A 12,454-nucleotide genomic window follows, 5' to 3' on the forward strand; every position below is an offset into this window, starting at 1 on the left:
TGGAGCTTTACAGGGGCATGATCAATGACTGTGGTGATCACCCCCCTGTCATTGATTACCCCCCTGTCATTGATCAACCCCCTGTAAAGCTCCATTCAGATGTCCGCATGATTTTTACGGATCCACTGATAGATGGATCGGATCCGCAAAACGCACACGGACGTCTGAATGGAGCCTTACAGGGGCGTGATCAATGACTGTGGTGATCACCCCATATAGACTCCCTGATCACCCGCCTGTCATTGATCACCCCCCTGTCATTGATCACCCCCCTGTCATTGATCACCCCCCTGTCATTGATCACCCCCCTTGTCATTGATCACCCCTCTGTCATTGATCACCCCTCTGTAAGGCTCCATTCAGACATTTTTTTGGCCCAAGTTAGCGGAAATTTTTTTTTTTTCTTACAAAGTCTCATATTCCACTAACTTGTGTCAAAAAATAAAATCTCACATGAACTCACCATACCCCTCACGGAATCCAAATGCGTAAATTTTTTTAGACATTTATATTCCAGACTTCTTCTCACGCTTTAGGGCCCCTAGAATGCCAGGGCAGTATAAATACCCCACATGTGACCCCATTTTGGAAAGAAGACACCCCCAGGTATTCCGTGAGGGGCATATTGAGTCCATGAAAGATTGAAATTTTTGTCCCAAGTTAGCGGAAAGGGAGACTTTGTGAGAAAAAAATAAATAAAATCAATTTCCGCTAACTTGTGCCAAAAATAAATAAATTTCTATGAACTCGCCATGCCCCTCATTGAATACCTTGGGGTGTCTTCTTTCCAAAATGGGGTCACATGTGGGGTATTTATACTGCCCTGGCATTCTAGGGGCCCTAAAGCGTGAGAAGAAGTCTGGGATCCAAATGTCTAAAAATGCCCTCATAAAAGGAATGTGGGCCCCTTTGCGCATTTAGACTGCAAAAAAGTGTCACACATCTGGTATCGCCGTACTCAGGAGAAGTTGGGGAATGTGTTTTGGGGTGTCATTTTACATATACCCATGCTGGGTGAGAGAAATATCTTGGCAAAAGACAACTTTTCCCATTTTTTTTATACAAAGTTGGCATTTGACCAAGATATTTATCTCACCCAGCATGGGTATATGTAAAAAGACACCCCAAAACACATTCCTCAACTTCTCCTGAATACAGAGATACCAGATGCGTGACACTTTTTTGCAGCCTAGGTGGGCAAAGGGGCCCATATTCCAAAGAGCACCTTTCGGATTTCACAGGTCATTTTTTACAGAATTTGATTTCAAACTCCTTACCACACATTTGGGCCCCTAGAATGCCAGGGCAGTATAACTACCCCACAAGTGACCCCATTTTGGAAAGAAGAGACCCCAAGGTATTTCGTGATGGGCATAGTGAGTTCATAGAACTTTTTATTTTTTGTCACAAGTTAGTGGAATATGAGACTTTGTAAGAAAAAAAAATATAAAAAAAAAAATCATCATTTTCCGCTAACTTGTGACAAAAAATAAAAAGTTCTATGAACTCACTATGCCCATCAGCGAATACCTTAGGGTGTCTACTTTCCGAAATGGGGTCATTTGTGGGGTGGTTGTACTGTCTGGGCATTGTAGAACCTCAGGAAACATGACAGGTGCTCAGAAAGTCAGAGCTGCTTCAAAAAGCGGAAATTCACATTTTTGTACCATAGTTTGTAAACGCTATAACTTTTACCCAAACCATTTTTTTTTTACCCAAACATTTTTTTTTTATCAAAGACATGTAGAACAATAAATTTAGAGCAAAATTTATATATGGATCTCGTTTTTTTTGCAAAATTTTACAACTGAAAGTGAAAAATGTCATTTTTTTGCAAAAAAATCGTTAAATTTCGATTAATAACAAAAAAAGTAAAAATGTCAGCAGCAATGAAATACCACCAAATGAAAGCTCTATTAGTGAGAAGAAAAGGAGGTAAAATTCATTTGGGTGGTAAGTTGCATGACCGAGCAATAAACGGTGAAAGTAGTGTAGTGCCGATTTGTAAAAAAGGGCCTGGTCTTTAGGGGGGTATAAACCTGTGGTCCTTAAGTGGTTAAAACAAAAAAAAATATGTTTTAGTGTCTCCATATTCTGAGCAATATTTTTTTTTTTTTTGGGGCGATTGTCTCAGGTAGGGGCTCATTTTTTGCGGGATGAGGGGACGGTTAGATTGGTACTATTTTGGTGGGCAAATGCCTTTTTGATCGCTTGCTGTTGTACTTTTTGTGATGTAAGGTGACATAAAAATGGTTTATTTAGCACAGTTTTTATTTTTTACGGTGTTCATCTGAGGGGTTAGGTCATGTAATATATTTATAGAGCCGGTCGATACGGATGCGGCAATACCTAATATGTATACTCCCCCCCCTCCCTATTTTTTACTATTTTTTTTAACTTTATTTGGGGAAAATGACGTTTTTGTTTATTTTTACTTGAAACTTTTAATTTTTTAGGGGGAAAACTTTATTTTTTCAACTTTTTTTTCACTTTATTTTTTGTCCCACTTTGGGACTTTAACTTTTGGGGGTCTAATCCTTTACAATGCATTCCAATACTTCTGTATTGGAATGCATTGGCTGTATGAGTAATACTGTGTGTATTACTCATACAGCTTCCGGGGCCTGTGAGATCCAGGGGGCTGGATCTCACAGGCTCTTCACCGGAAGGCAGCGCAGATGCCTCAGGAAGGCATCGCGCTGCCTTCCATGCCATCGGGTCCCCCCCACAGCCCCATTGGCACCCGATGGCACGCCACCCGCACAATAAAAAGCTGCAAACCGCAGGTCTGAATTGACAGGACCCCCCGCACATTTAGCCATGGTGCCTGCTCAATGCTCAAGCAGGCACCGTGTTCCGATCACCACCTGCCGAGGGGCGGTGATCGGAACTATAGATGACGTACCGGTACGTCATGGGTCCTTAAGGACTTGGGATCCATGCCGTACCAGTACGGGGTTTCTACCATCATAATTTCTGTTATGTAGCTGACTGACATTAGCGATGTGCTAATGTCAGCACTACATCACAGTGTGTTTTTTACATTTGTCCCTGCAGCCGTTCTGCTAAAATACACACTTTTTAAATATGCTAATGAGCCTCTAGGTGCTATGTGGGCGTAGATTTAGCACCTAGAGGCTTGAAAAACTACGATGCATGGAACTTGGACATTACTAAGGAGGAGCGGGGCGGGCAGAACGGAGTACCTGGGCGGGATACATGGTTAGTTTTTCGAGCCTCTATGTGCTGAATCTACGCCCACATAGCACCTAGAGGCCCATTAGCATATTGTAAAAGTGTGTATTTTAGCAGAACGGCTGCAGGGACAAATGTAAAAAACACACTGTTATGTAGTGCTGACATTAGCACATCGCTAATGTCAGTCAGCTACATAACAGAAATTATGATGGTAGAAACCCTTTAAAACAGCAAGGTTTAACAGCAAAACGAACCTCAATATTTATTACACTGAGTCTGCATTTTACAAGAACACCCCATTTATGTTCATACACAGCTGTATGGGCACACAGCAGGTCTCAGAAAGAAAGGAGCAACATATGGTTTTTGGAGAGGAGATTTTGCTGGAATGGTTTTGGGTGTCGTGTCATATTTGAAGACACACTAAGGCATCCCTACAGTAGAAACCCCTAAAAAGTGACCCCATTTTTGAAACTACACCCCTCAAAAAATTTATTGAGGGGTGTACTGACCACTTCGACTTCACAGGCGTTTCATAATATTTAGAAACAGTTGGCTGTAAAAATGAAAAATTTTATTTTTTACAAGAAAAAGTCGCTTTAGGCCCGAATTTTTCACTTTAACAGGAGAATAAACACCCCATTAGTGTTGGGCGAATCAAATCTGATGAAGTGGAATTCAATCCAAATTTCATCATCTCTGAGCGAGATTTCGTACCAAATCTTAAGATGGCGAAAACGGGAAGTATGATATTTATTTTTTTCTGTAAATTTTACACCGCATTTTTACTATCAGAGGCATCTGAGGGGTAGAATCACTTTGGGGTCTATATGACTTTTTTAGCACTTTTTATTCCATTTTATAGGAGTTGAAGCAGGCAAAAATTGAAATTCTGTCAGTGTTTTTAATTTTTTTATGAGGTTCTCCATGTGGTATATTTGATATGATAATTTTATGCTGTGGGTTGATACGGTTATGTCGATATACCAAATTTGTATTTTTTTCGTGTTCTACAACTTTTATACCATAAAATCACGTTTTGTTAAACTTTTTTTTGCCTCACCAAATATAAGATTTTTCTGTCAACGTAGTTGTATGAGGGCTTATTTTTTGCGGGATGAGCTGTAGTTTTGATTGGTATAATTTTAGAATGCGTATGACTTTAGATCACTTTTTATTAAAAAATTTTGGGAGGTGAGGCAGAAAAACAGCAATTCCGACATTGTTTTTTATTTTTTATTTTTCCAGCGTTCACCACGTGGGATTATTACCATGATCATTTTATAGATCAGGTCATTACAGACACAGCAATAGCAATTATGTGTAGGGTACTTTTTTAATGTTTTAATCTCATATACAGTGGCCATGTTTAGGGTGGCCCCAATGCAAATCTGGGTCCCTTAGACACAGTTGAGGTGTCACCACATGTTGCTACTCTCTGGAAGGGATCGTAAGCAGTGATGTCCCGAACTATTCGCCGGCGAACAGTTCCCGGCGATCATAGCTTGTCCGCGTTCGCCGCGGCGGGCGAACATATGCGATGTTCGGTCCGCCCCCTATACATCATCATTGAGCAAACTTTGACCCTGTACCTCACAGTCAGCAGACACATTCCAGCCAATCAGCAGCATACCCTCCCTCCCAGACCCTCCAACCTCCTATCAAAAAGCAAGGACAGCATCCATCTTCGATTCATTCTGAAGCTGCAGTGTCACAAATTTGACTAAGTTGTAATCACAATGTGATTAATACAGGTTATATCTATCGCATTGCGAATTCAACTTAGAGCTGGGTTCCTAATGGTTGTATTGCTAGAATATAACGAAGATTGAGAATATAGTGCTATATTCGTTATATTCGTCAATTCTAGCAATACAACCATTAGGAACTTAGCTCTAAGTTGAATTCGCAATGCGATTAATGCAGGTTATATTAATCGCATTGCGAATTTAACTTACCAGACTCTGCGTCAACGACGTAATTTTCCATGGGAGTTTTGCCATGGATCCCACTCCGGCATGCCACAGTCCAGGTGTTAGGCCCCTTGAAACAACTTTTTCATCACTATTGTGGCCAGAAAGAGAACCTGTGGGTTTTAAAATTTGCCTGTCTATTGAAGTCTGTGGTGGTTCGCCCGTTCGCGAACATTCGCGGAAAATTTTATGTTCGCAACATCTCTAATCGTAAGGCGTAGTGCCCCCCAATAGGAAATAAGTCCAGAGATTCAAGGTCTGCAGAAAACCAGTGTGCTTCTTTACTGGAGGAATTCTGGTACAAAACATTACAGGCGAGGCATAGGGCTGGCTTCTTCAGTCTCCTCCCTGTCAGAAAACGCCTGAGCTAGCTGTCCCTCTCTCTGAGGCCTCTTGCACACGAATGTTTTTTTTCCGTTTACATTCCGTTTTTTTCATTCCGTATACGGACTGTATACGGAACCATTCATTTCAATGGATCTGCAAAAAAACTGAAGGTATTCCGTATGCCTTCAGTTTTCATATATTCCGTTCCGTTCAAAGATAGAACATGTCCTATTATTGTCCACATAACGGACAACGATAGTACTGTTCTATTAGTGGCCAGATGTTCTGTTCCGTATTTTTTGTGGATCCGTTTTTTGGGGAACGCAAAATACTGAAAAAGACATACGGTCGTGTGCAAGATGCCTGACTCTCAGGAGCTGGTACCCTGGTCAATGGCTGGAGGTCCCATGGTCTGGAGCTCAGTAGTTCGGATGGCTCCTTGGTCGCAGGGCTGGTGACCCATGGTCTGCAGCTTAGTGCCCCCATCTCGGTCTCTTCCTCTGGTCACTCAATAATCTGGCAGAGTCTTCCCATCCAAGCACTGGTCCTTAAGGCCCCTTTCACACGGGCGAGTTTTTCGCGCGGGTGCAATGCGTGAGTTGAACGCATTGCACCCGCAATGAATCCGGACCCATTCATTTCTAAGGGGCTGTGCACATGAGCAGTGATTTTCACGCATCACTTGTGCGTTGCGTGAAAATCGCAGCATGCTCTATTTTGTGCGTTTTTCACGCAACTGAGGCCCCATAGAAGTGAATGGGGGTGCGTGAAAATCGCAAGCATCCGCAAGCAAGTGCGATTTTCACGCACTGTTGCTAGGAGACGATCGGGATGGGGACCCGATCTTTATTATTTTCCCTTATAACATGGTTATAAGGGAAAATAATAGCATTCTTAATACAGAATGCATAGTACAATGGGGCTGGAGGCGTTAAAAAAAAATAAATAAAAATTTAACTCACCTTAATCCACTTGTTCGTGCAGCCCGGCTTCTCTTCTGTCTTCTTTCTTCAGGACCTGGGTAAAGGACCTGTGATGAGTCTGATGACGTCACATGATTCATCACCACGGTAAAAGATCATGTGATGGACCATGTGATGAGCGCAGTGACGTCACCACAGGTCCTTTACCCAGGTCCTGAAGAAAGAAGACAGAAGAGAAGACGGGCTGTGCGAACCAGTGGATTAAGGTGAGTTAAATTATTTATATATTTTTTTAACCCCTCCAGCCCTATTGTACTATGCATTCTGTATTAAGAATGCTATTATTTTCCCTTATAACCATGTTATAAGGGAAAATAATACAATCTACAGAACACCTAACCCAAACCCGAACTTCTGTGAAGAAGTTCGGGTCTGGGTACAAAACATGCCGATTTTTCTCACGTGCGTGCAAAACGCATTACAATGTTTTGCACTCGCGCGGAAAAATCACGCATTTTTCCGCAACACACCCGCATCTTATCCGGGCAAAAAACATGACGCCCGTGTGAAAGAGACCTAACTATTGGCTCTGACTGCTCTCTTTATATACCAATTCTAGCTAGACTGGAACTTTCTAATGGGAGGGGTGGAGTGGAGAAACTCAGCACAAACTATTACAAAGTTACCACTCCCGTCTCTCATAGATTTAAATTAGAGCTTCAATGATACTCAATGGCAATGACACAGCAGTTTTTCCAGACACAAACAGGCTTCCAGACATTACAACAGGGCTAAACCAGACATTCAAAAGGTCAGTCTGTCTCGTTTTGGTGGTAAATAACATCAGGATTCCCCCCCCCCCCCCCAAAACATGCTCTTCTTTAACCCTTAGGATACCAGAGTTTTTTTTTTGCTTTTACGTTTTAATTTTTCATCCCTATCGTCCTTGAGTCATACCTTTTTTATATTTCCGGTCACATAGTTGTAAGAAGGCTTATTTTTTGCTGGACAAGTTGTACTTTCTAATGTCACCAATAATTATGGCATAAAATGTAGTAGGAAGCGGTAAAAAAAAAATTGCAAATGGTGTGAAATTGGAAAAATAACGCAATTCCTCCAACATTTTTATGGGTTTGTTCCCACGGCGTCCCATTTGTGGCAAAACTGACCTATGCCTTTCATTCTCTGGGTCAGTACAATTATAACGATACCCCATGTGTATAGATTTTGTATGTCTAAATAGTGTCAAAATAAATTGAAACTTTGAAAAAAAAAAAATTTACATCACCATATTCTGACCCCCATAACTTCTTTTATAATTAGATCTACTGAGCTGTGTGTGGCTTTTTTTGCGGGACAAGCTGTAGTTTTTATTGATACCTTTTTGGAGTGTGTGTGACTTTTTGATCACATTTTATGATTTTTTTTGGGTAAGAGAAGCAATGAAAAAAATGTACCCCTTTTTTCAGTTATCCCATTCACTGTATTGGAAAAATATTTTTATATTTTAATAGTACAGGCATTTTTAGTCGTGGTGATATCCATGATGTTTATTTTTTGTATTTATGTATTTTTTATATTATATGGAAAGGGGAGAGATTTTAAACTTTTATATATTTTTTTAAGTTTTTTACTTTTCTGTAAAGATTAAAGAGCTACCCTAACATTTACATATGTGTTGTCTGTAGGGTGTTATCTTAATTCCATTAGCCTTTTGGATAACGGGCACAGCCATCATTCAGTGCTGTAATCTGCTTTTCCTTTCTCTTGTATGACTGGCGGCTTTACTGTACATGTACTGTTCAATTTTTTTTGTACTATTTCTCAATAGTAAAAGTAGAAAAAATTAAAATAACTTCTCCCCTGTGTGAGTCTTGTGACATCTAACATCAGATTTCTGGTGAAAACATTTCCTACATTCTAAACCCTTTGTGACCAAGCCTGTTTGAGCCTTCATGATGAAGCCACTTTTTGGAAATCTGCCATGTGTCACTTTAGCAGAGAACAACTAAACTGTAACTCATTCAAGTAATTCTGACAATGTATTTTATCACATATTGTACTTTATTATACCAATACAAATCACATATTTTTATTAAAAATATAATTTAGCCACACTTTAGAAAAAATATTTACATTTTTGAGCAATTTAGACTTCACATTTTAGTATTCATTTTGAAGTACCACACATCATTTTTTTCCTGCAGCAAGCCAAGTTCACAAAGGCTTATTTGTCAGAGTAGAAACCCTCTAGAAATGAAGTTTTAAAACTACACCCTCAGAGGTATTCATCATAGGGTGTCATGAGTATTTTGATCACATTTTTCTTTGGGATTTTGATACTGATGGCCTATCCTCAAGGTAGGTAATGAGTATCAGTTCAGTGGGGTTCCGACTCCTGCACCCCCATTATCAGCTCTAGGAAAAGGTTGCAGCACTACATGAGCGCAAAGGTTTCTTCCTAGGCCATATGATGGCACATGCATTGGTCACAAGGCCTAGGCACAGCTAAGCCTCATTCAAGTGAATAGGCCTGCGCTTACAATGTACATACGAGGATGTGGTTGATAAGCTGTGAGGAGGCTGTGGCACTCACCAGAACTCCAGAGGAGCACCATGGCTTCTTAAAATGCAAATTGGCAAGGTTCCCGAGAACTGCTACTAAAGAGGGGTAGGGGTCCCTGAAACATGTCTAGTAATAGATCCAGCCCTTACCAGTAAGCTGAGAAACTAAAGAAGCCAAATAAATTTTAATAACAGATTAGAAACTAATAAGATCAGGTGCAGCATACATCGGAAGAGTTTCGGTCATTCTGCAAATTGCACTATAGTGGACTGCCATCCCGTATATCATAAGCCGTGAAGAGACACATGCTCGGTATAGACAGAGGTACACCAAGAGCCTGCAAGGAGCACATAAGCCTGTGCATCACAGCAGCGGGCAGTCCAACCAATAATTCTTCTCCAGGTGATCCCCCAACTACAGTCACAGCACCTCAGTGGGGACACAGTAAGTGAAAACTAAAACTTTAAAGTGTGAAAGAATGTAAATTGTAAATATTACAAATATTGTCATTCAAGGCCTTCATTAAATATATGAAATACGTCAAACATCTACAATCTAGTATTAGCATTTTTAGCCTATTACAAAGTAACAGAATATCAGATATATATAGCAACCAATGGCTTCCATGAGATCACCACAACGGCACACGAGGAGATTGACACGAGATCACCACAACGGCACACGAGGAGGTTTAAATCCCCTCTCCCACCACCAACACCAGTGTTTCCAAAATTACAAAGAGCAAAAGGTGCTGGTTAACACAAAAGAGAGAAAATAAGGAAAGGTATTACTACATACCCACCAGAAGGTCAACTTAAAAAACAAATAATTGGGAGGGAATAATGTGCCGTCGTGGTGATCTCATGGAAACCGAATTACCAGTAAGACTAATTCCGGCTTTCCATATCATCACCACGACGGCACACGAGGATATACAAAATAATAAATCAAGGGGGGGGGGGGGGGGGAGACTGCCTGAAGGACTTTATGTCTAAAAGACAAGTCACAATTTCTGAAAAGATCTAATCTATAGAGCTTCATGAATGTATGAACACTAGACCATGTAGCAAATGTCTTCTAAAGATGCTCCTGCTTTCTCCGCCTAAGAAGACATATCCCTAGTCGAATGAGCTTTCAAATTTTGTGGACAGGGAAGGCCCTGAGTCTCATAGCAGAGGCAAATGGTGTCCCTAATCCACCTGGCTAAGAAAGATTTTGACATTTTTTTGCCCTTGTTTCTGCCTGAAAATTGAGTTAGAAGGCTATCTTACTTCCTGAAATCTTTAGTAGCCTCAATATAAGACTGTACGCCTGACATCCAGGGTATGGAAAACGGATTCTTTGCTGTTAGAAGGATGATTGCAAAAGGATGGCAAGATGATCTCCTGGTCACAATGAAAATTTGACACTACCTTTGGGAGGAACCCCGGGTCTAGCTTAAGAACTATTCTATCCTCCGTGACTCGCAGGTAAGGTTCCCTAATGGAAATGGCCTGTATCTCACCCAGTCTCCTGGCTGACGTGATTGCGATTAGAAACACGGTTTTGAAAGATATAAGTTTTATACAACAACCATCTAGTCGCTCAAAAGGGGAAAGTGTTAGACCAATGAGAACAATATTAAGGTCCCAGGGGAGAATACAAGACTTTAGAGTTGGTCGAAGCCTGGAGGCTGCCTTGAATCTTTTTATCCATCTGTGGTTGGCAAGATCGGAATAGTAAAAACAGCTGAGAGCCGACACCTGTACTTTGAGGGTGAATGGTCTAAGCCCCAGCTCGAGTCCCTGCTGTAAGAATTCCAAGATCTTCTGGATGTTTGGTACTTTTAGGTTTGGAGACGGGTTTACCGACCAGGAACAGAATCTTTTTCATATCTTGAAGTATATTGCGGAAGTTACTTTCTTCCTGCATGCCCTATGTGTGGATATTTCTCTGTTCGAAAGAACTTGATGCTTCAATATCTGTATCTCAGGATCCAGGCTGCTAGTTTTTAGGAACTCTGGATTGGGGTGCAGAATCAGACCTTGATGAAGAAGATCCTTCCTGGGCGGAAGAGGCCAAGGATCTGAGATGGAGAGCTTCTTGAGGGAGGTAAACCAGCTTTTCTTTGGCCAAAATGGGGTTATTACGATTAACGTTGTATTGTCTTGGTAGATCTTTTGAATCACTTTGGGAATGAGCGAAGGAAGGAAAGGCGTAGCTGAGACTCCAATCCCATTGCAGGGTAAATGCATCCAATGCCCAGGGATTGTCCCGGGGGTTTAGGGAACAAAATTTTGCCACCTTCGTATTTTTCTTTGTAGCAAACAGGTCCACTTCTGAAACACCCCATCTGTCCACTAACATTTGAAAAACTTTTGCGTTTAGGGACCATTCTGTCTGGTCTAATTTCCTCCGACTAAGGTAACGCGCCTCTAGATTCAGTGAGCCCTTGAGGTGGATCGCGGAAATGGATTTCACATTTTGTTCTGCCTAGTTGAAGATCTTGTTGGATAAGGACAGGAGATTTTCCGATCTTGTTCCCCCTTGATGGGAGAGATAGGCAATGGTAGTCGTGTTGTCCGAATTTTTTTTTAGGTGGAGACCCTGAAGATTTCCTTCTGCCGCCTTCAGGGATTCCTATACTGCGCTTAGTTCTCTGAAATTTGAGGATTGAGAGCTGATCGATTGGGGCAAGGAGCCCTGATAATAATGGTTCCCCACTTTCGCCCCCCATCCTAACTGACTTGCGTCTGTCATGATTCATGCATAAGGAGCCTTTTTTCCACACGACTCCCCTTGAGAGATTTTTTGAGACTGCCAACCAGTTTAGGGAAATCTTTACCATGTGAGGAACGGACACTCTGCAATCCAGGGTAATCTGTTGTCGGTTCCAAACTCTAAGAATCCAGGCTTATAAAGGTTGAAAATGCAGTTGACTCCAAGGTACTGCAGGTATGCATGATGTGAGTAGGACCAGGAGACTCATTGCTTCCCTTATGGAGCAGATTTTCTTCTTTTGAAATATTCTGATTTTGTCTCGCAGATTTTTGACCTTGTCTTTGGGAAAAAGAGTGGATTGGATATAAGAGTCTAGAGAAAACCCCAGGAAACGTAGTTTTGTTGACGGTTGTAGGTTTGATTTTTCGGTGTTCACTATCCAGCCCAGTTTTCTCAGTGTTTACAGGAAAATGTCTAAGCCTGCCAAAAGGTGGTCTTCGGTGTTGCCGTTTAGGAGAAAGTCATCCAAGTATGGGACTAAGATTAGTCCTTTTTGCCTCAAGAAAGTCACTATTTCGATTACAAGTTTTGTGAAAATCCTGGGTGTGGAGGAAATTCCAAATGGAAGGGCCATCCGTGAATTGATCATGATGTATCAATAGAGATGTCGAACACGAATTTCCTCAAATGTTCGCGAACCGGGCGAACCGCCATAGACTTCAATAGGCAGGCGAATTTTAAAACCCACAGAGACTCTTTCTGGCCAC

General features: G+C 41.3%; 1 protein-coding gene across 2 annotated transcripts in view; it reads right to left on the reverse strand.

The window, feature by feature from the left end:
* LOC121003533 (zinc finger protein 501-like) overlaps positions 1-12,454 on the reverse strand; it is a 434,191-nt gene that overhangs the window by 343,516 nt on the left and 78,221 nt on the right. The gene's annotated exons all lie outside the window — the stretch shown is intronic.

The sequence above is a fragment of the Bufo bufo genome, chromosome 6, assembly GCF_905171765.1.
Source record: "Bufo bufo chromosome 6, aBufBuf1.1, whole genome shotgun sequence".
Taxonomy (NCBI): domain Eukaryota; kingdom Metazoa; phylum Chordata; class Amphibia; order Anura; family Bufonidae; genus Bufo; species Bufo bufo.